The sequence below is a fragment of the Ranitomeya variabilis genome, chromosome 2, assembly GCF_051348905.1.
Source record: "Ranitomeya variabilis isolate aRanVar5 chromosome 2, aRanVar5.hap1, whole genome shotgun sequence".
Taxonomy (NCBI): domain Eukaryota; kingdom Metazoa; phylum Chordata; class Amphibia; order Anura; family Dendrobatidae; genus Ranitomeya; species Ranitomeya variabilis.
The window spans coordinates 436,669,964-436,694,232 of NC_135233.1; the positions used below are offsets into that span (position 1 = coordinate 436,669,964).

General features: G+C 39.0%; 1 protein-coding gene across 10 annotated transcripts in view; it reads right to left on the bottom strand.

Annotated features, from left to right (window-relative positions):
- LRRC4C (leucine rich repeat containing 4C) overlaps positions 1 to 24,269 on the bottom strand; it is a 1,072,649-nt gene that overhangs the window by 119,684 nt on the left and 928,696 nt on the right. Inside the window, exon 5 of one of the 10 annotated variants that reach the window (XM_077287057.1) lies at positions 351 to 385. The exons of 8 other annotated variants lie outside the window; for them this stretch is intronic. The gene's annotated coding sequence lies outside the window, so the exon portion shown is untranslated. Of the gene's footprint in view, positions 1 to 254; positions 386 to 24,269 lie in introns of all 10 variants that reach the window. One more of the 10 variants, XM_077287059.1, reaches the window with a different exon arrangement.

Consider the following 24,269-nt stretch of genomic DNA (forward strand, 5'->3'; position numbering starts at 1 on the left):
AGGAATATTTAAAGTTTAAAGATAACTTTTTGGGAGAGTGAAAAAGTAAAATACATCCATGTTTTTAAGCTTTTTTTTTCCAAACCTGTTTTGAGCATTTTTTCAAGTCCTATGGTGACTTCATGCTGTATTTTGTTAAAAAAAAAAAAGGTAGAAATGCTCAAAAGGCGCCACTCAGAAATGTCTGTTTTTTTGTGCTATACATAATAAACGCTTTAAAAATGCTATAAAAAAATCAAACTGTCCAATTTTACCTTCTTATTAATATATTGACAATTCAGTGTTACCTTTCCCGCTAATTTGGCAATGTCAGCAATGATTGGACAGTTTCAGGCTATGTAGGGACTCACCCTCAACTGGTAACACCCAGTTGTCGATTAATTTCCTGGAAGAAAAACAGAGGAACAATCCAATGCAGAATTATTAAAAAATATATAATCCAGGATTGTTTATTCACAGGGAATACAGTTATTATAAAAACAGAAAACAAAGTCAGAGGAGGTGACTGGTGCTCTTTAATATTTCGCTGTAGATGGAAATGCAATCCCTGCTCCCATATAGTTCCTTGCAATGTACTTCCATGATCTCCTTCTCTCTACATTTCCCCTTTCCATCTCTAATGTGTTCAACATTTACTTTTTGGTCCAAAAAATGTAATAAAATATTTTATGCATAACAATAAATTAAAATTGTTATAAAATAACGCAAACTCGAATTTCTAGTTTTAGGAAGTGGGCTGCAATACCAGACTCAGCCAAATAACAAAGGTGGCGCTGTGTCTGGGAAAAAAAATACAGACCAGACATTCCTTCCCAATCAGATGCCACAAAGATTTCTTGGTCAAATGTTTTTGTTATTTATTTAAGTTGGAGATAACATAAAGAAAAAAAAGTGGGGGAGGGGGTAATAGGAAAAGTAGGGGACCAAAAATCAATCAGCTGACCTGAGTAGAGAGGAGAGGATTCTAGCTTAAAAGTTTGCGGTTCATACCGCATAGTTAGTGACTGGTGCTAAACGCTGAACATGGACTCCTCCCAGAAATGCGTTGCAATCTTTGAGGTTCCGGTGGAGAAAAAATAATTCCGCCTCAAAAGTTCGGGTCATCATTATTTTTAATGGGGTCCGGGTTGTGGTTGAAATTCGGGGAAAGTTCTGGTACCTTAACTGAATTTTAGAATAAAGTTTGAGTTGGGTACCAGAAACTCAACTTCCACCCCTCATCCTTAGTCCTGAGGAATCAGTTTAGTTAAAGGGGTGCTCCAAACACAACCTCTTTGAAAGCAGCAACATAATCAAACATATCTCTAGTCTTCACTACTGATACAAAACAGCCAAAAAGTCCAATAAACAAATGATGGAATGAATGCAAGCGCCAAGTACCGGTACGCAACGTGCCAAGTTGAGTAGCCGTCTTATCCTCTATGCAGCATGAGTGGGATGGCTACAATACCACTGAGCAAGGAGTCATCATTGGCACTTGATATATCAATACCTAAACTATTAATTTACTAAGTACAGGTAAAAAAGTATCTAACTTGTTGCTCACAGCCATTTATTTTGGGTGGGGCAAACCATTAAAGGAGTTTTCTATGGGTAAAATTGAGGAGGGATTTTTAATCCTATGGTATACAGCTCACTGCCAAGGTTACCAGCCCCCTGCAGTCTCAGAGATGGCTGGTTATCTAGGCAATAAGGGCAGACCACTTTGAAGCTGGATGTATCACTGGATCTGGAAAGCTTCAGTGCCCCTGTGCTGCAAAGACTGTCTCTGCTCGCAGCATGGCAGATCGAAATATTGTTGTGAGCAAGCCACTGATCCGAACTGTCATTCTTCAGGAGAACCCCGTTACCAGCAGGAGGCAGGGGATCTTTGTTCTCCTGAAGAGAAGATTGAAACACTTCTTCAATTAATCTGTCCCAAAAAAAAACTTTGATCTAGAACTTAGGCGGAAAATATTCCAGAAATCAGGTACAAAGACGCGTGGAAAGTGATGTCTTGTCCATACATTCCCTGTAATAAAAGTATTGCGTATAGTCGCCACTAACACATGGCTGCCCATCACTTGCCAACGTGGAAGTCAACAAACATTAGTTCCAAGATGGCAATTATTAAACCGGGAAACGATCTTCTCGCCAATGTTTGTTTTCTGATGGCTGACCTTAGATTGGCTTTGGCTTGGTGGCAGCCTGTTGGGTATCAACTCAAATAGAATTAACTTCATCAATATGGGAGACACGGGAACACGTTCATTATACATGAACTTCTGAACCATTCTTAGGGTGGAATTGCATTATTATGAAGTTCAAAGTAAAAAACAAATCCCATTAATGGTTAATAAAAGGGGAGTGAAGAGTAAACCTCTACATACACACTACTTCTCCTTTTTTCCCCTCTGCTTGAGTGCCATTAGAACCCGGCATTGCATTTTCAATTACATTGATTTTTCAAGTCCTCGCTCCAAATCTATTCCATTCGGAATAATTAGCCTGAAACGTATAGAATTTATATTCAGTACAAACGCGATTGTCTCCGGGAAAAAGAAAAATGCTTTAACTCCACTAAAAAAATAAAAAGCTTCTATCGATAAAGAAATTTACAATCAGAAAAATGCTACGTGGGCAGGAGAATATTTAATTAGTGAAATACATAAATATATGATCTACTGATCTAACAGGGAGCCTTGTGGAAGCCTTGGAGATGCAACAGCTTGGCCAAATTTTGCCAAGAAATTCGATTTGCAGTAAATCAATTTGCAACAAATCAAAATACTCCAAAACCTCCAATTGCCCTGAAAATATGGGTGTAGCACTCTGAGGTCCCCTAGGACCGTATCTAACCCTGTTCCAATTACTTAACACAAAAACAGTCTTAGTAATGTCCAAGTAACCTCATCATGCACGAGTAAACGGATGGTAACTGTTTTTCACTGCGGTGCTGTCACACACTCTCTGTACTTCTCTCTATATCTCTATTGCTAACTTTTGAGATTTGAAATCCTCTCATTATCCAAATCTACCCCGAAGTGGCTGCTGCATTCCCAGCCTCAGCTTTTATACTGGCTATGATAGTCTCTCTAGCTTAGCTGTGCACTACCAAGGCATTACGGAAAAGCCTGCCGGGCCTCATCCAAAGTCATGTGAAACTTTTCTACAACCTGCTGCAATGTGTAAATGAGGGTAGCCATTTTAGACAATTCACACAAAGGAAATTTCTTTCTGTTCAAATTTACAAAATTCAGCAAATTTCTAAAAATTCGACACAAATTTTGCATCATATCAATTCGCTCATCTCCGCAAAGTGCTCTTTATCTCGCTTGCTTTATGGTAAAGTTGCAAAGTATTTCATCAAGTAGAAAAGCAAAATGCTGCACCGGAATAGGTATATTATGCCTATTTAAAGGAATTGTCCATTTTATCTCCTTATTTTAACAGAAGGTGTTCTCTGTGGAGACTTTATTCAAAATGTTCTCTGTTCTCCGTGGCTGCTGGTGAAGGATCATGTGAGCACATGACAAAGCAGTTTTCAATTGGAGGAGATTATTGGACAGGTTGGGTCACATGCTCCTCCATCCACAGCCATTCTGAAAACAGGAGAGCTGAACAGTCCATGGAGAAGGCATCATTAAAAAGTGGAAGAAGAATCCATAATACTTACATGTTAGCAAGTTTCACAAAGCCGTGTAATGAACATATTTGTTAAAATATACAAAGTAGACAATCCCTTTAAAACTCACAGGGATATATAGGGAACATTGGGAATGACCTCCAGGATGACTCTACAATTTTTTAATTTCAAACCTCTGTATGGGACCATCCACAGTCATAATAAGAAAAAAAAAATATAAGAGGGTCATTGATCAATAAGTTAAGAGCCAACAATCTAGAACACTACTTCCCTAGTCTACTAAATCAATGCAAATAGAAACTATTAGACCCTTTTGTTTCCAGACTTGTAGGAAAGGGTCTTCAACCACTTTCGAAAGAAATTTAGTCTCATTCCTTGATATACTTATTATCTTTGACCATTGACAAATGACAAATAAACTACTTTTTAGCTCAATGTGCGGCTCCGCAGGGGAGGTGCTTACAGTGTTGGGGTGTGGTCTAACAAATTCCTATTTTTTTTCTTCTTTTTAAATTGAACATAATTTGTTATATTTTTATTATTAGGAAAGAGACTACATCTTCGAGAACCATCCCTACTTTTTTCTGTACTTGATTTGCATTATTCTATCGTATCCATATCCTTAGTCTACTAATTTAATGCAAATAGAAACTATTAGATCCTTTTGTCTCCAGACTGGTAGGAAGGGGTCTGACTCTTCAACCACTCTCGAAAAAAATTTAGTCTCATTCCTTGATATATTTATTTTCTTTCCACATTGACAAATGAACTACTTTTTAGCTCAATGTGCGGCTCCGCAGGGGAGGTGCTTACACTGCTGGGGGTGTGGTCTAACAAATTCCTTTTTGTTTTTTTCTTTTTAAATTGACCAGAATTGGTTATATTTTTATTATAAGGAAAAAGACCACATTTTTGAGACCCATCCCTAGTTTTTTCTGTACATGATTTACATTATTCTATAGTATCCATATCGATCTTCCTACTTTACGTTTCTTTTTATGAAAAGACTTTAAAGTAGGTTTCTGATTGTCGATCTTCAGGAGCGATCCACTTCCATGCTTCGCGGTTTCCTGCTTGCGCTACGCTCCTAAAGATCTACGGCTCGGATCAGCGGTGTAGTTGCAGCACTGATCCAAACTGCTTCCTCTCCTGCGCCGATAGCCTCTGTAGCAATGGAAGACATCCGTCAGGCTGCAAAGCAGCGCTTACAAGCTCTAATGCAAACAGCTTGCAAGCACGTACTCCCGACCTTGGAAACTGGCCACTCTAATAGATTGCAGAGGTGGCCGGTAACTTAGGTGATGAACAGTAAATGAGAACGGAAAATATTTTTCAGAGGTTGATTGCTTGGTTTTTTTTTTACAAGCACTTGGCAATTTTATCTATTTAACAAGACGAGACAACCCCTTTAAATCTCATTATTTGCAGACTGGATACAAAGGAGGAAAAGAGCAAAGATGGAGTAAGATTAATGGCTATTAGACAAGCTTGTTGCTGATTATTTAGCAAAAGAACAAGCATTGGAAAGTACAAGAAACCTCTTTGCCAGCAGTCATTCAATGTGTCTGGATAGCTGGAAGTGTTCTTCGCAGTTCATGCTTAGTCTAACCTATATACACATTGTATGTCTGCGTTACTTTCCCCGTAGGTGATTTTTCCACCAGACATACTCAGAGGGATTATTTTCCACAGTTTTTTCCTTGCTGATGATTGCAGTCCTGTAACGACGGAAACCTATTGATCCTAACGAGCCTTTGGTCGGGCGGACGGCATCTTATCCGGTAGAATTGTTAGACTTTGGAACCGTCTGACCTCAGGCTTCGTCTGGTCAAAAAGGAAGAATAAAAGTTCTGCTTTCAAATGTATCTTTAATAAAGTATCTGGGAAAGTGACGGACGCATCACATATACTGTGGGAACTTTGATGAGAGGGAGAGGAGACTTGTGAAAACTTCACTGAGCCCAACTGTGCCGATACTTTGATCAAGTGGCGAGAATGGAGGAAAAAAACTGCTGTCCTGGAATACAGAATATAAATCCCGGAGAGCCGCGGTGAATAATTTGTCTACATGAAAGTATAATGTCCATGATCCGTCTCACATCTCAGGAGCCTACCGGCACAATCGGCACGAGGTAAGATTGTGATCAATGGGTATGAAGTAGAGCCAGCACTCCATTAAGGAGGCTCCAGGTACAGCTCCAAGTATCCTTTCATCAGATCCTACAAGACAAAGTTACATCGTAACAGTCGGACCTCCAGCAATCATGTATTTATCACCCATCCTGTGGAAAGTAAAGTGACACACAAGATCTAATATAGGACTTATGTGTCATAGAAGAGAATACTGTGCATTTCCCCACCACTCACATACGAGACTTTGGTACCAGCTGCATCATTCGATTTCTCTTTGCTGTAGTCTTCCCAGGTCTTTCAAATAATCATGTGATCATTGGGGTCTTAACCATGAGAGCCAACTAATCTCACTATATCTCTAGAGAGCTGCTTGATACTCCCTATCACCCACAGACTAGGTTCCTGCTGCCTCATTCTATTTTCTAGTACAGTTTTCACTGCTCCTTTGGTAACATTTTAGCAGCTATGGAGACCACATCAATGTGCATGTTTCCAAATCCAGGACCTAAGTGTCAGAAGTCAATAATACTAACGGCTCACCTAAGGAGACAAGTTCAAGTCCCAAACTTAGGACCTCTGTACCACAAATTAATAATACTAACCGTTTACCTATGGAGACCATATCCAAGTACATATCCCAGACCCAGGACCTCTGTTCAACAAATCAATAATACTAACCACTAACCTAGGAAGACAAGATCCAAGTACAAGTCCCAAACCCAGGACCTCTGTGCCACAAGTCAGTTCTACTAACAATTCACCTATGGAGACCACATCCAAGTGCATGTCCCAAACCCAGGAACTCTGATCAACAAGTTAATAATACTAACCACTCACCTAACGAGACCACATCCAAGTACATGTCTCAAACCCCGTCAATAATACTAACCACTCACCTAGGGAGACCACATCTAAGTACAAGTTCCAAATTCAGGACCTATGTAACACAAATTAATAATAGTACCCATTCACGTATGGACACCACATTCAAGTACAAGTCCCAAACCCAGGACCTCTGTGCTACAATTCAATAATACTAACCACTCCCCTAATTACACCACATCCAAGTACATGTCCCAAACCCTAGATCTCTGTACCACAAATTAATAATACTAACCATTCAACTATGTAGACCACATCCAAGTACATGTCCCAAACATAAGACCTCTGTGCTACAAGTCAATAATACTAACCACTCACCTAATGAGACCACATCCTAGTACATGTCTCAAACCCAGTCAATAATAGTAACCAACTCACCTAAGGAGACCACATCTAAGTACAAGTCCCAAACTCAGGACCTTTGTAGCACAAATTAATAATACTAACCACTCATGTATGGAGACCACATTCAAGTACAAGTCACAAACCCAGGACCTCTGTGCTACAATTCAATAATACTAACCACTCACCTAATGACACCACATCCAAGTACATGTCCCAAACCCTGGATCTCTGTACCACAAATTAATAATACTAACCATTCAACTATGGAGACCACATCCAAGTACATGTCCCAAACCCAAGACCTCTGTGCTACAAGTCAATAATACTAACCACTCACCTAATGAGACCACATCCAAGTACATGTCTCAAACCTAGTCAATAATAGTAACCAACTCACCTAAGGAGACCACATCTAAGTACAAGTCCCAAACTCAGGACCTATATAGTACAAATTAATAATACTAACCACTCACGTATGGAGACCACATTCAAGTACAAGTCACAAACCCAGGACCTCTGTGCTACAATTCAATAATACCAACCACTCACCTAATGATACCACATCCAAGTACATGTCCCAAACCCTGGATCTCTGTACCACAAATTAATAATACTAACCATTCAACTATGGAGACCACATCCAAGTACATGTCCCAAACATAAGACCTCTGTGCTACAAGTCAATAATACTAACCACTCACCTAATGAGACCACATCCTAGTACATGTCTCAAACCCAGTCAATAATAGTAACCAACTCACCTAAGGAGACCACATCTAAGTACAAGTCCCAAACTCAGGACCTTTGTAGCACAAATTAATAATACTAACCACTCATGTATGGAGACCACATTCAAGTACAAGTCACAAACCCAGGACCTCTGTGCTACAATTCAATAATACTAACCACTCACCTAATGACACCACATCCAAGTACATGTCCCAAACCCTGGATCTCTGTACCACAAATTAATAATACTAACCATTCAACTATGGAGACCACATCCAAGTACATGTCCCAAACCCAAGACCTCTGTGCTACAAGTCAATAATACTAACCACTCACCTAATGAGACCACATCCAAGTACATGTCTCAAACCCAGTCAATAATAGTAACCAACTCACCTAAGGAGACCACATCTAAGTGCAAGTCCCAAACTCAGGACCTATATAGCACAAATTAATAATACTAACCACTCACGTATGGAGACCACATTCAAGTACAAGTCACAAACCCAGGACCTCTGTGCTACAATTCAATAATATTAACCACTCACCTAATGACACCACATCCAAGTACGGTACATGTCCCAAACCCTGGATCTCTGTACCACAAATTAATAATACTAACCATTCAACTATGGAGACCACTTCCATGTGCAAGTTCCAAGCCCATGACCCCAGTTCTACAAAATATAATAACCACTCACCTATGGAGACCACATCCATGAGCATGTCCCAAAACTAGAAAATCAGTGACACAAGTCTATAAAATTAACCCCACACCCATAAAGACCACATCCAAGTGCAGGTCCCAACCCAGCACCTCAGTTCTGCTTGTTTACAATACTAACCCCCTGCTCCTTTGCTAAAAATATTAAAATAATGAAATTTTTCAAAAACAAAAATATCAGTCCAGATTGTGATGGAAGTGAGTGGATTTCCATCTGTTCCATAACTAGGAGCCTTAAACTGTTAGATCCCAGATCGGGCTATGCCGGGTTTTTTTTTTCGCCTATGAATCATGGATGACTTTTTACGTCTCTGCAGCTGCATAATTAAGTCAAGTAAACACACACACACAGTATCTAGTTAACATCTCTTCATCTCTGCCAACTTGACTGAAAAACGGAGCTAATGCCATAGCCTTCTGGGGGTTTAAGCACCACGACAGACTAAATATGCTGCAGGGAAAAGCAGACACCATGGAATCAGGGTAATTTAACATTTCATTGATTAGCAAGATGAAAAACTCATAACAGCTCCCACTTTGTCAGTGATGATCATGGCTGTGAGACACAAGTAGAGGAATCAATGTATACATACAATGTATCAGACGTGAGGGGTGTCACACAATGCAAAAGAAAACATAGCTATAATTATACAACGCACCTGACAGATGGCACTTTTGTATGCATCACATCACTTGCCACTTTTCTTTTTTTTTTACTATGTCTTTATTGTTCAGACTTTCTGATCTATAATTCCAAATCTCCTGCATAATCATAAATTCTAAAGTAATAGCAATGCTTATTGTCTCCACCAGAGGGAGCTCAAGAGCTAAGTGCATACAGTTTTATTAAAAGGAACCTGTCACCTGTTTTTTTCCACCCAATCTGAAAGCACCATAATGTAGGGTTAGAAACCCTTATTCCAGCAATGTGTGCTTGCTATAGTTTTGATAAAACTAGTGTTTTATCAGCAGGAGTTTATCACTAGAGAACTAGTAAACCTGCTCCATATTCATGACCTTTGTATAACCCTGCCCCCATCACTGATTGGCAGATTTCTGCCTATGCACAGTGTACACAGTAAACTATCAGTGGTACGGGCAGGGTTATACAGGGCTCAACATTCAGAGATTTGCTGCAAAGAAAATGGGAATTTTATCAAAACGGCAGCAAATAGCCAAGTAAATGACGCATCACTAGAATCAGGGTCTCGGCCCCTACATCATGCTGCTCTCAGATGGGGGAGCAAAAAAACCAGGAGACAGATTCCCTTTAAAGAGTTTAATTCTTTAATACTGTTCTGTAAACTCCTCGGCTCCCTCTAGTGGAGACTCTTTATAATGTTTTATTGGGTAATAGAACCATACAAAAATATTAACACAGAAATGTAGAACCAAGAAGATGAAAGTGGACATTCACTTCAAGGCTGTTGCATCACTTGTCTTATCCTTGATACACCTTCTTTACTAGGAAATATACTGAATTCCATTAATTTGTCAAAATTGATTATTTTAATGAGATTTTTTTTAGCATAAGATTTTTAGACTATAATAATATTAATCTTTATTTATATAGCGCCAACATATTCTGCAGCACTTTACAGTTTACCAATAGTCTACAACAATACAAAATCTACCTACCTCCGACCTATCAAATACTTTCTCAAAATTCAGATAAAGGACTCTAATACAATATGACCACATGGAAGCAAAAACCTTGACAGGTTGCAATTCACATTTCAACCACTGGGTGGCCACAAGTAGACACATAAGAGTAAACAACTCCTAACAAAGTATCATAAAATCACATTTTTTTTTTTAATGCTGAGTATTTGGGGGCTACAAATGTTGAGCCAAGAGAAAAGCATAGACAGTATAGAGAAAAGGATTCAGAGTAATGCTAAATATTTTTTTTGTATCCGGGTACTTCATGCTAGACGTGTTGGAAAATATCAAGCAAAAAAAAAGAAAGGTAAGGATTCAGCACAAACCTGTAGGTTGCACTAAAATCTCTTGGACTTATAGATGAAACCAACGTCATTTGCCATTAGTAAAAATACTAAAAAATTGTAAAAAAAATATATATATATATAAAAAAAAATCACCTTTTTTATTAAATACAATGAATCATAGTCTGAGAATCAAAAGCCGACAAGGTGTAACATCTTATTTGGTGTCGGGCTTTGGAAATAGTATTCGAGAGTTGGATACTCTTTGTATCTATGGCTGAAAATCAAGTGAAATCCGTATCTCCAGCAGAGCGCGGGGTTAATATATTTTATAAATAGAGCGATGTATCACAGTGTTTACCATTCTGTATCAAGAACCCGAGACATGAATGAAAGGGAGATGAAAATCTTTCTGCATCTTCCCCAGCGAGATGTTTCTTTTTCCCCTACAAAATGTATAAATAATTTGTTTTTTTGTGCACTTGGCACATTTCCCCGACCGTTTTTTTTTTTTTTTTTCATCAGATCCATCACACGTTATCTGACCTTTTCCATGAGTGGAATGATAATAACATCGAAAGCCCTTTAAGTTCACCTTTTCCTCGAAGTATTTTGCACAACTGAACATGTAAAAGGGTGGAAAATAGATTTTTGGGTGGTGGAAATGTGTGCTCAATTACAACCATGTTGCACAGATTTGCAACATTTAACTTTGTGGTTACTGCGAAACTACCACTCCCAGCATGTCCTGATAGCATTGAGGATGAGATCAAATGTTATGAGCTACTGCATAGGGTATGATGAGAGTTGTACTTCTGTGACATGTTGAAGATCATTACCAATTCCACAACCAATGTTTTAGAACATTGTGGTCTCTGTCCTATAAGTCAAAGTTAACATGTTGCTAAAACTTTGTAACTTTTTTCCTTTAGGAGTTAATGGAGTAATGTTCACTATTGATCCATTCGCACGAGGAACTTCAAAACCAATAGTCTCAGTATGAATGAAGGGTCCTGCAGTTTGACCCCCTGAATTTATCACAAATCTCATGTAAAGTAACACTTAATAGCTAATAAAGGAGTTAAAGCCAAGATATAAGTTCCATTAGTTATCTTTGGGTATGTTCAGTATCATATTTTTTGGCATTTTGTTTTACCAATTTGTACAGTTTGAGGAACCGTTATGGGGTCAGTGTGCGGCCAGTTATAGCCATTAGGTTTCAGTGAACTGATTCAAGGCAAATCCAATTTTACAAAACATTTTGACTCTTTTTTTTTTTTTGCCAACTTGAGTTCTCCAGAACTGGAGCCATTATTTACAAAGTTGGTTCCTAGAAGGAAGACTCCTCTCTTCGACATCCATATGATCTATCGAGACATATGTAACAAGGGCTGCATTCATAAAACATCCCCCCTTTTTGGCTGAAAAGAGGTAAAAAAATAAATAAATTATATATATATATATATATATATATATATATATATATATATATATATATATATATATATATATATATATATGTATTCGTTTTTTATTTAATTTTAACCCTTTTCAGCCCTAAAGACAAACCAAAATGGAATCTTGCAGGGTATCACTTTTCCTTGATTCAGGAAAATTGAAATGCAGAACATTTTAAAAAATTAAAAAAAAAGTCAAAAATGTACATATATATATATATACTGTATATATATATATATATATATATATATATATATATATATATATACAAGAAAAGTAAAAAATGTACATATACTGTATATAATACATATGTGTGTATATACAGTACAGACCAAAAGTTTGGACACACCTCATTTAAAGATTTTTCTGTACATTCACACTGAAGGCATCAGAACTATGAATTAACACATGTGGAATTATATACTTAACAAAAAAGTGTGAAACAACTGAAATTATGTCTTATATTCTAGGTTCTTCAAAGTAGCCACCTTTTGCTTTGATGACTGCTTTGCACACTCTTGGCATTCTCTTGATGAGCTTCAAGAGGTAGTCACCGGGAATGGTTTTCACTTCACAGGTGTGCCCTGTCAGGTTTAATAAGTGGGATTTCTTGTCTTATAAATGGTGTTGGGACCATCAGTTGTGTTGAGCAGAAGTCTGGTGGATACACAGCTGATAGTCCTTCTGAATAGACTGTTAGAATTTGTATTATGGCAAGAAAAAAGCAGCTAAGTAAAGAAAAACGAGTGGCCATCATTACTTTAAGAAATGAAGGTCAGTCAGTCTGAAAAATTGGGAGGACTTTGAAAGTGTCCCCAAGTGCAGTGGCAAAAACCATCAAGCGCTACAAAGAAACTGGCTCACATGAGGACCGCCCCAGGAAAGGAAGACCAAGAGTCACCTCTGCTTCTGAGGATAAGTTTATCCGAGTCACCAGCCTCAGAAATTGCAGGTTAACAGCAGCTCAGATTAGAGACCAGGTCAATGCCACACAGAGTTCTAGCAGCAGACACATCTCTACAACAACTGTTAAGAGGAGACTTTGTGCAGCAGGCCTTCATGGTAAAATAGCTGCTAGGAAACCACTGCTAAGGACAGGCAACAAGCAGAAGAGACTTGTTTGGGCTAAAGAACACAAGGAATGGACATTAGACCAGTGGAAATCTGTGCTTTGGTCTGATGAGTCCAAATTTGAGATCTTTGGTTCCAACCACCGTGTCTTTGTGCGACGCAGAAAAGGTGAACGGATGGACTCTACATGCCTGGTTCCCACCGTGAAGCATGGAGGAGGAGGTGTGATGGTGTGGGGGTGCTTTGCTGGTGACACTGTTGGGGATTTATTCAAAATTGAAGGCATACTGAACCAGCATGGCTACCACAGCATCTTGCAGCGGCATGCTATTCCATCCGGTTTGCGTTTAGTTGGACCATCATTTATTTTTCAACAGGACAATGACCCAAACACACCTCCAGGCTGTGTAAGGGCTATTTGACCAAGAAGGAGAGTGATGGGGTGCTACGCCAGATGACCTGGCCTCCACAGTCACCAGACCTGAACCCAATCGAGATGGTTTGGGGTGAGCTGGACCGCAGAGTGAAGGCAAAAGGGCCAACAAGTGCTAAGCATCTCTGGGAACTCCTTCAAGATTGTTGGAAGACCATTCCCGGTGACAACCTCTTGAATCTCATCAAGAGAATGCCAAGAGTGTGCAAAGCAGTCATCAAAGCAAAAGGTGGCTACTTTGAAGAACCTAGAATATAAGACATAATTTCAGTTGTTTCACACTTTTTTGTTAAGTATATAATTCCACATGTGTTAATTCATAGTTTTGCCTTCAGTGTGAATTTACAATTTTCATAGTCATGAAAATACAGAAAAATCTTTAAATGAGAAGGTGTATCCAAACTTTTGGTCTGTACTGTGTGTGTATATATATATTTATATATATATATATATATATATATATATATATATATATATATATATATACATATATACATACATGCATACACATACATATACACACTTACTATGTTCCTCATGTGTCCTAGAGCTGCAGCTCTCCGTCCGAGTCTCAGTTGACTCACTTCCTTCCTCCGGCTCCGGTTTTCTCTTTGGCACTGACTAGACCTTACGTGACATCATGACATTAGTTAGCAATGCCCATCATGCCATCAATTGAGGCCTAACGAGCACTAAAGGCTTCAAAGAAAATAAGGGACTGAAGACGAAAGAGAAGAATGGAGCCGGAGGGAGGAGGAACCAGTAGAGAATCGGATATAACGCTGCTGCACCAGAAGAGGTGACTATACTACCTTTTTTGTTTTTAGAAAAACATGTTTTTGATTTTTTAAAAATGCGTAAAAGCCATCCTGTATCCACACTATTTAGGTTTGGTCTCCTTAATGGCGACAGTGTGAAAAAGCTCCTAAACGCTGCATGTATACCAACTTATGCTCCGGCTCATTTTATTGGTTTTTCTGTACTTTTTTTGTTTTTGTTTTTCAATCGTCCTTTTATTATAATCTAGGGTCTTTAGCGATATAATAGATGACTTTTATCAGCCATTTGAGGGAATCTGGCTAATGGATGGTTACTCTGTAACATTCATATCTGACTATATACAGAAATAATGCAGCTGGTAGGTTCATCTACATGTGTTCATAACTTTGGCTTTCCAGCTGTCGGGAAACTACAACTCTCAGCATGCACCATAAGTTGCACATCCTTATACAGAACATTGCAGGAGCAAGAGGGACCCAAAATTCTGTAAAAACGTAGCTAATCTACCAGGCTTGGTGTTTGCTGCCTCTTAATAACAAGGTCTACTATGCACACGATTTGCTCATTGCATCCTCAAGGGCAGATCATCACCCAGGTAATCTATTCACAGCGCTTTCTGCATGAACGCCCTCGATTAAAACTGTACCGTGCCTTTTATTCACTGGTGACCTAGATGTGCAGTATGTTCCTTAGCAGTGATTACCCTAATATAACATGACACCGTACAACAGAGGGTGACATTAAGAGTCAGGGATGAGATGGATATATAATCCGTGTACGTCCTACCGCCATATACTGTGATCCCGACGCTGGTGGGACTGATACGATGGGGTTTTTTTGGGGACTAATGGATGTTCTTTTTAAAATTTCATCACAAAAGTCAGAATCTTCCGGGGAACCAAAGTCCTCAGTGTGTCATATCATTGTCATCACATCCAAATGGGCATTCTGGGGCTTCCTGGCCCCATAATTAAAAATATTGTCTCTTAAAGGGGATGTTTTATGAATGCAGCCCTAGTTACGTATGTCTCGATAGATCATATGGACATCAAAGAGAGAAGTCTTCCTTCTAGAAACCAACTCTGTAATAAATGACTCCAGTTCTGGAGAACTCACGTTAGCAAAGCAGTTAGTCACCATGTAATACCAGATTTCGCCTATAGTGGCCGCTGTAGGGTAGATACATTTATGGCCGCGAGTGCCCCCATACACTGTTTTCTGGGGGTGCCAGGAGCAGGACCAGGGACAATATTCTAATCATCCTGGTGGGTGTTCTTTAAAGGGAATTTGCCACTTAATCTCCGAGCACCATACAGTAAAGACTGAGTTGAGTGATTTGCACGTATTGAGCTGCTTGTTGTAGTTTTGATAAAATCACTGTTTTACAAGCAGGAGATTATCATTAGTAACCTGCTGTCATCTTGGCCCCTATATATTTGTGAGCTCTGTGTAACCCAGCTCCCACCACTAATTGGCAGCTTTCTGCCTATGCACTGCTCAGAACTCAGAGAACTGGTAGATCTGCAGCAGGAATTTGTCAAAGCTGCAGAAAGCAGTTGGGAGAAAAAAAAAACTGGTGACAGATTCGCTTTGCATGTTTCTGATTTGACTTCCCCTTTAATGAATGAGACAATAGAAAGACTGACGACCAAAATCACAGCACAAGTTCCAGAAGACTTTATTTACCAAACATTGCTGATATAACTTTATTCTGCAACTAATATTTAAACACATGAACAATGATTAAACCTATCATCAGTGCAGACTTTTGTGTCGGCATGGTAACAGACTACAAACAAACCCTGCATAGTCTGATACCAGAATTAAGTGTTAGTCCATTTCTATCATTAACCATTGCATGGTGAGTCTTCCATTCAAGACCAACCTGCATAAACCAAAATCGAAATATGCTCTGTAAGGTCTGTGTCACTCTGCAGCTATGCAGGATGATACAAGCTCCACTAAATGGGAATAGAGTGGAGGTAGGACAGCAAGTCTGCCAGAACAGATCTGCAGCGCTGCAGCGAGGCTACCAACAGGTGGCAGTAGAATTGTCAAAAAAGCCAGGTCAAAACCTAGAGAGTAATGCAGTACAAAGGGAAAACACCAAATACAGAGTCAGCAGGGAGCCAGGGGGTCAATACCAGTCAGAAACCGAAGTACCAGAAGCAAAAGACAAAGTCAGGTCAGGATCAAAGCTGAGGCAAACACCAAGAAATCCAAATACTAAGGGAAACACTAAGTTAGGACTAGGAGAGAGGAGTGAACAGACACGAGCGAAGTCAGCTAAAGCAGCAAGATAAATCAGGGTAACCCCAGAGTCAGATACTCAAACCGAAGGCAGAAAATATAACTGACACCGCCTGCAGAATACTGTGGAGATAAATAGCAAACCTGAACCCAGAATGAGGCAGAGCAAAGTTAACCCCTAACATGACCAGACCGGGAAAGGGTTAGACAGGACTCAAAACCTGGTCTGGATCATGACATTCTGGAGGACTTCTTGTATTATTAATATGGCTTACATGTAATACTACACTTTCCCTGCAGTGCACTGGGAGGTCTGGGGCTTCCAAAGAAAATCAGCTGTATTATAGGGGTGCTGGTCACAGGACACAGGGTGATTAGCTAATCAACTACTTTTTAAGAAATCATATCCATAAAGGAAACAGGAACACAGGCTTTAGGATTGAAAAAGAGAAATAAAGAACAGTTTCATGGGGAAAACCAACTGAGCTCAGGACCTGCAGCTCCACAAGCACTAATGAATATGTAGGAATTGTTATAGAAATCAAGCAATAACATGAACAAATTGGACACTATTGGCAAATTTTTGGAAATCCTTAGCAAACATGGGCAGAAAATGCATCTAGGGCAATTAGCTAATCAGCATCTTTGTAAGCAATCTTGTCAGTGTGAGAGATGAAGGAAACAGGAACACAGGCTTTAGGATTGAGTATAGGAAGCAAAAAGTAACTTCATGGGGAAAACCCACTAAGCACCGTACCAGCAGCCCAACAAGAAATAATGAATATATGGGAATCGTTACAATAATCAACCAATAACAATAAGGTAATTGGACATTATTGGCATATTTTTGGAACGTGTGAGAGATCCTTAGCAAACATGGGCAGAACATGCAGCCAGTGTGATTAGCTAATCAGCCGCTCTTTAAGCAATCATGTCAGTGTGAGAGATGAAGGAAACAGGAACACAGGCTTTAGGATTGAAAATAGGAAGCAAATAATTAATTCATGGGGAAAGCCCACTAAGCACTGTACCTGCAGCTCCACAACAAATAATGAATATATAGGAATTGTTACAATAATCAACCAATAACATAAGGTAATTAGACATTATTGGCATCTTTTTGGAACGTGTGAGACATCCTCAGCAAACATGGGCAGTACCTGCAGCTCGGACTCTCCTTAGCATTGATCCTTTAGCACTAGAGGTAAGTAATGCTAACCACCGCATCACATCAGCCAGGATTGATCTGTAGCAGCACGGAAATTAATCTTCTTTTCGTACTTTCTTCAGAAGGTCACTCTTTTGAAATTAAACGGAGGCGGCAGCTAAAGACGAGTGTATGTAAATGTGACAGGCAGCTCCTAGCACTTTAGGAAGAGGGTTTTAACAGCTTCACAGAATTGTAACTTACACAAACATAACATCAAATTAGGGTAAAGTGTTTGCTTCTAATGTCTATGTAAATTACGATCACACATCGGAGGAGACTGTCTTTCAACTCCCGTACCGGAAAAGATGTCTTAAGTGACATCTGTGTCTTCTTCGTGTCCCATCTCTTTGGCCTGGATCCAACGCGCAGTGAGTTTTCCAGACCTCTTTTTTCTTTTTTTTTTAGGGATGGTTTTTAAAGTATATGGCACGTCTTTAACATTGAGCTAATCTGCGAGTCTGTATTTTATCTATGCATTTATGGGCACTTGCCTTTTACGGTTTCAGGTATGAATACATTACCGATCGCAGCTCTTTCACCTCCTTTATTGGTCGATGAACATTCAGACGTTATGTTATTAAAGGGATCTTCAGGTTATAGGCAGTAGCCATTGCCCGGGGATTTAAGGAGGTTGGTAACACTTTTTAAGCAAAGTTGAGAGTCCTAAACCCTAACAATGACCCTAAACCACCCATTTTTGTAATTTATGCAGATTTCTAAATTTCACCTCTAAATATTATATACCTATGCTGACTTAAAGGGAATCTGTCAGTAGGAATTTCACCTCTAAAACTACTGTTTTTTGCATGTTGCTATTTCAAAGACAAATCCAGTAATACCTTTACATGGCCGGTCCATTCCTCAGTTACTGAGAAATCAGCGTTTGAATTGCTGTGTAAATGAAGCTGAAGAGCTATGATAGATCTGAAGCCTCTGTCACTCCAGCTCTATTCCCCACCCAGCGCTGCCTTCTCGTTCTTGACTAACAGCCTTCAGAAAATGAGTCGTCAATCAAGCAGTAGAAGGCGGCGCTGGACTGGGAATAGAGCTGGAGTGACAGAGGCTTCCGATCTATCATAGCTCTTTAGCTTCATTTGCATAATATTTAAAACATTGATTCCTCAGTAACGGATGAACGGACCGGCCATCTAGAGGTGTTACTGGACTTGTCTTTGAAAAAGCTACATGTGCATATAAATATCTTGGGGTGTGAAATCCTACTGACAGGATCCCTTTAAATATGTATTTCCTTGATAAACAGTAGAAATGAGCAATCTTATTTGTGTTGACCTGGCTAGTCCAATATCGATTCCGGTGTAGTGTGGCAGGTGGTCTTCACTTCTGTACTTTGCATTGTTGGTTCGGCACCCTGGATGCCTCTGCCATAAACTAAGTCACTAGCAAAAGGTGAGTCCTGTGCACAACTCAGTGGTCAGTGCGCGCTTGGTGCAACCGGCCACAATGTTGTAGAAATACAGAAAAATCCAGGATCTTGGGCACCAGACGTCCTCCTTTTGGTAATTTATACATAGCTCTCTTTTTCTATAGCTTGATAAAGGCCCTGGGCAGCTGAAACGTTGTGATTTTTCTACACTAATAAAGTTACCAAAAGGAGGACGTTTGTTGCCCTGCACACAACATTTGTGAGGTCTATTCTATGTCTTGACGTGAAGGGACCTTGTAAGCGTCAAAGACGCCCATGATGTTGAGCCAAGGATACTGGGCACAGAAGGGAAGACCGGAGAACCAGATGTGACCCTGAAGCTGGGAAGCACAAATTCTCCTTCTCCATCAGACGGCGAGTATCAGTTCTCGATATGTTGTCTCTGTAAACCAATAATGGATGAAAGAATTGAAAAAAAATAAACAAAATAAAAATGTATTCAATTAAAAAATAATTAAATAATATTAGAATTTTTTTTATATCTACAGTATGTCTGGGTGAGGTGAGTGACCATCTGGAAGGCATAAGAAAAAATACATACCAGTCTCCACAAAAGCAGAATTTACCAATTCTGCAGTGATTTGGACAGGGGAAGCATTAGTGGATATTATTCTGGTTTAACATTTAGGTTTCTGGCAACATTCTGCAACAACCTTAATAGGACTTGTAACAAATCCATTTTGGTTGTCACCAAACATTTTTTGGACCAAATACTATGGAGGTGATCCCGGTCCGGCACTGCAGGGCGATACAGCCTCCCTTCCCACGGTGGTGTGGCTGTGGGGTGGCAGCGGCGGTGCTCCTCTGTGGGGCGGCGTTGCCGAGATCTGAATCTGAGCAGCACTGGATCTGCGGGGGCCTCCGGGCTTTCACGAAAAGCTGGCGGAGCCCCGCCACCGAGAAGAGCATAACCACTGCCCCCACCCCACAGAGGAGCAGCACCACAGAGCACCACCACCGCACCAGCCTGGGATTTACCGGAGGCCACCGCACCAGCCTGGACCACCGAACAACCCTTGTAACCACTCCTGCACCTGTGCCAATCCCCCCCATGTAAGCTGAATTCGGACTGTAAGACGGACCCCCATTTGACACATATTTTTTTCCCTATTTTCCTTCTGAAAATTTGGGGTGCGTCTTATGGTCCGAAAAATATGGTACCTGGAATGTATATAGATGAAGAGATACACTGGACATAGAAAATGAGAAAATGAACAAAAAAATTACAAAAATGAACAAAAAATAACAAAAAAATAACTAAAAATATCCCTCCAATTGCTCCCTTAGTCTCTCCATTTCCTTTTTATTCCATTTTGTCTCATATTACAATTAAAAATTAGAAATATATACAGAAATGTTCTTTGTTTCTGCAGCAGGAGCCTCTCCCCTTTCCCTAGGCTGTAGTAGGACAAAGGATACAAGCCCTGTCTGGGATGGGTTCAATCAGTCAGCAGATAAAAATGTAACACATCAGGACTAGTTTACCCCTTTTGTTCTCTGCAAGATTTCTACATGACAATTTCAGGATTGTGCAGAAAATGCAACAGACTAGCAAACATCAAGAAAACAAAGGTTTTTTTTTATAAACATTTACCTAAGGTTTAGCGCTCTTTTAAATGGGGTTGTTCAGTTCATTAGATAGACAAAAAATAAGCTGGTTCACACATTCAGAATAATAATCTATTATCCAATAGCTAACATTTCTCTATAGGGGCCCTAAAATCTCTATTAATTGTATTGGAAGCTGTGTAATGCTTCACTTCTCCTCTAGAGGCGCTGTAGAGAAAGTAAACACTTGCAGTAGGGTTCTTTTACGGATTATAGATGATCGCCGGGGGTCTCGAGTCTAATAAAATGGCCTTTAAACAACTTAGGGAAATTTCAGATCTCTGCATTTTTCTCCTCGGCTCATTCTCAATCCCCGTAACCATGAACAGTCCCCTCTCTGCAGAGCTGACATATTATTTTAATGAAATTTTCATTAAACAGCACTCGGTGGTACTGCGCCAAGCATTTTGTACTTGACACGGTGCCATAGAGGGGTTAAATGCTCCCATGTTAAAACGCTAAGTGAATAGCGGTCCCTCGTGTTCTGCAAACCCACAAAAGCAGCCAAATGGTCCAGAATTTTACAAAAAAGCTGCGGGAGGGCGGCACAACGAAGGCCTCCAAGTGCAGTATATGCAGACGCGCACCTCCATCATATCCGCCAGCGCCAAGAAGTCTGTAGGACACAAAGTACCTGGTGTATTAAGCGTATCAGAAAGGAAGTTCACCCCCTGCCCTGGCAAAGCGCCTGTCGCATCACACACATCCACAGCACCGGGGACCTGCAGGATACAATGTAACACTGCGGAACACTCAATCCACATGTCAGCCCCCCGCTATCAGTTCACATCCGGATGGAGGGCACAAACATACTCAGGCTGCAAACCCAAAATAGCACATTCTGCTCTGTAGAATATGGAATCTCAACATTGCTGATATTATTGGACAGACACGATGGGGCATTGTATGGCGGTATATGAGTACTATATGGCACTGTTATTTATCATGTAATAGTACAAGACCTTTTTGTCTGGGCTCTTCTATATGGCACTATTATTATTTGGGTTCTTCTATATGGCACATTGTCTATTTGGGCTCTTCTATATGGCACTATTATTATTTGGGCTCTTCTATATGGCACATTGTCTATTTGGGCTCTTCTATATGGCACTATTATTATTTGGGCTCTTCTATATGGCACTATTATTATTTGGGCTCTTCTATATGGCACTATTATTATTTGGGCTCTTCTATATGGCACTATTAATATTTGGGCTCTTCTATATGGCACTATTATAATTTGGGCTCTTCTATATGGCACTATTATAATTTGGGCTCTTCTATATGGCACTATTATTATTTGGGCTCTTCTATATGGAACTATTATTATTTGGGCTCTTCTATATGGCACTATTATGATTTGGGCTCTTCTATGTGGCACTATTATAATTTGGGCTCTTCTATGTGGCAATATTATTATTTGGGTTCTTCTATATGGCAATATTATTATTTGGGCTCTTCTATATGGCAGTATTAATATTTAGGCTCTTCTATATGGCACTATTATAATTTGGGCTCTTCTATGTGGCAATATTATTATTTGGGTTCTTCTATATGGCACTATTATTGCTTGGGCTCTTCTATGTGGCACTATTATTATTTGGGTTCTTATATATGGAACTATTATTATTTGAGCTCTTCTATATGGCAATATAATTTGTCATATACTTCAAGACCATTATTGTGTGGGTTCTCCATATGGCACTATTATTATTTGGGTTCTTCTATATGACACTATTATTTGTCATATACTTCATGACCTTAATTGTCTGGTCTCCCTCTATGTATGGCCCTATTACAGACCGTTATTATATGGGTACTTTCATTGTGACATTATTATTTGTCATATACTTCAATACCTATTTTGTATGGGCTCTTTCCATGTGGCACTATATGGCACTAATACTTATTATTTAATACTACACAACCTTTTTTGTCTGGGTTCTGTATGCTAGTAAGATGATTGTATACAATTTGACTTATATTTGGGCATTGCATAGCTATAAATGAGCACTGTATGGCAGGATTATTTATCATATACTAAATTTACTTCATACTGTATACCTATTGTCTGGGTTCTTTCTACATGGCACTATTATTTATTATATAATACTGCAGGACTTTTTTTATCTGGGCTCTTTCTTTATGGCTCTATTATTTCTTATACTCTTGTATGAGTTCTTTCTGTGTGGCACTATATGGCACTAATACTTATTTAATACTATACAACCTTTTTTTCTGGGTTCTGTATGACAATATGATGACTGTATATAATTATACTTATGTTTGAGCATTGCATGGCTATAATCGAGCACTGTATGGCAATATTATTTATGCATGCTAAATATACTACATATATTTACTGTGTTTTTTTCTGTATGACGCTGTATTGCGCTATTGTTTATTACTACGCAACCATTTTTTATCTGTGCTCTATATAATGAAATGAACAATGATTGGGGACTTCTATTTAGTTATTGTATAGTAGAACAGGGGCACCATATGGCAGTATTATTTCTCATATACTTCAAAACATTATTTTTTGGGGTTACTTATGTATAGGGATTGGCAAACTCGAATGTTAAAGATATGCATAAGTGATATATGACACTATTATTTATTATTTAACTCTACACAACCCTTTCTTTGTCTAGGTTCAGTATGGTAGTATGATGATGAGATGCTATTCCACTATTAATAGGTCATTATGTGGTTATATATGAGCACTGTATAGCACTATTATTTATCATGCACTGCTTTTACTACCTATTTTTATTGCATAGATTCGTTCTGTATGGCACCATTAATTACTAGTTAACGCTGCAAAACTTTGTCTGCATGATAAGACAATTCTATTTCTATTTTTGCGTTGTATGGTTACATATAAACACTATACGGCACTCTTATTTATGATATAATACTACATGATTTATTGTCTGGGTCCTTTCAATAGGACACTATTATTTATTATCATTTTTATTATTTAATATTGCACAACTTTTTTTGTCTTAGGTTCAACTAGTGAATAAAGAATAAATTGACACAAAACCACTTTTATTTAGGAACTGTATGGCGGTATATGGACACTGTATGGCAATGTTATTTTTGGGTTCTTTCTGCTGGTCTGATAATCGGACACAGTGTCAGTTATCTGGGGCTACGTTTTTTGTTTGCGACTGTATGACACTTTTACTCTTCATTCTCCAATATAAGGACAAAAAAGTTTCTATAAGGCATATAATATATAAAAAAGTGAAAAAATTGACAAATTTAAAGGGGAACTGTCGTTTTAATTTTTATTTCATAAATCAATAGTACACTATAAAATAAGAAACTTTGTAATATGCTTTATCAGGGAAATCTGCTTTTTTTCTCCTCTCAGACTGATCTTTCATTTTCAAAATTTTCAATTGATAGGTACAATTTTTCATTATTAAGAGAGGAAATGACAGTTGGTGCTCACAAAGTTCTATGGAGAACTGTAACTCTCACTTCTGAAGCCTCTAGCTCCTCCCCGTTCCCTTCTCCATAGAATTTTAAAAGCACCAACTGTCACCTTCTGTCTCAGTATTGGGAAAGTCTTCACTGAATACAGATTTTTTTTTTATCTTGGAATTGAGAATGAATTATC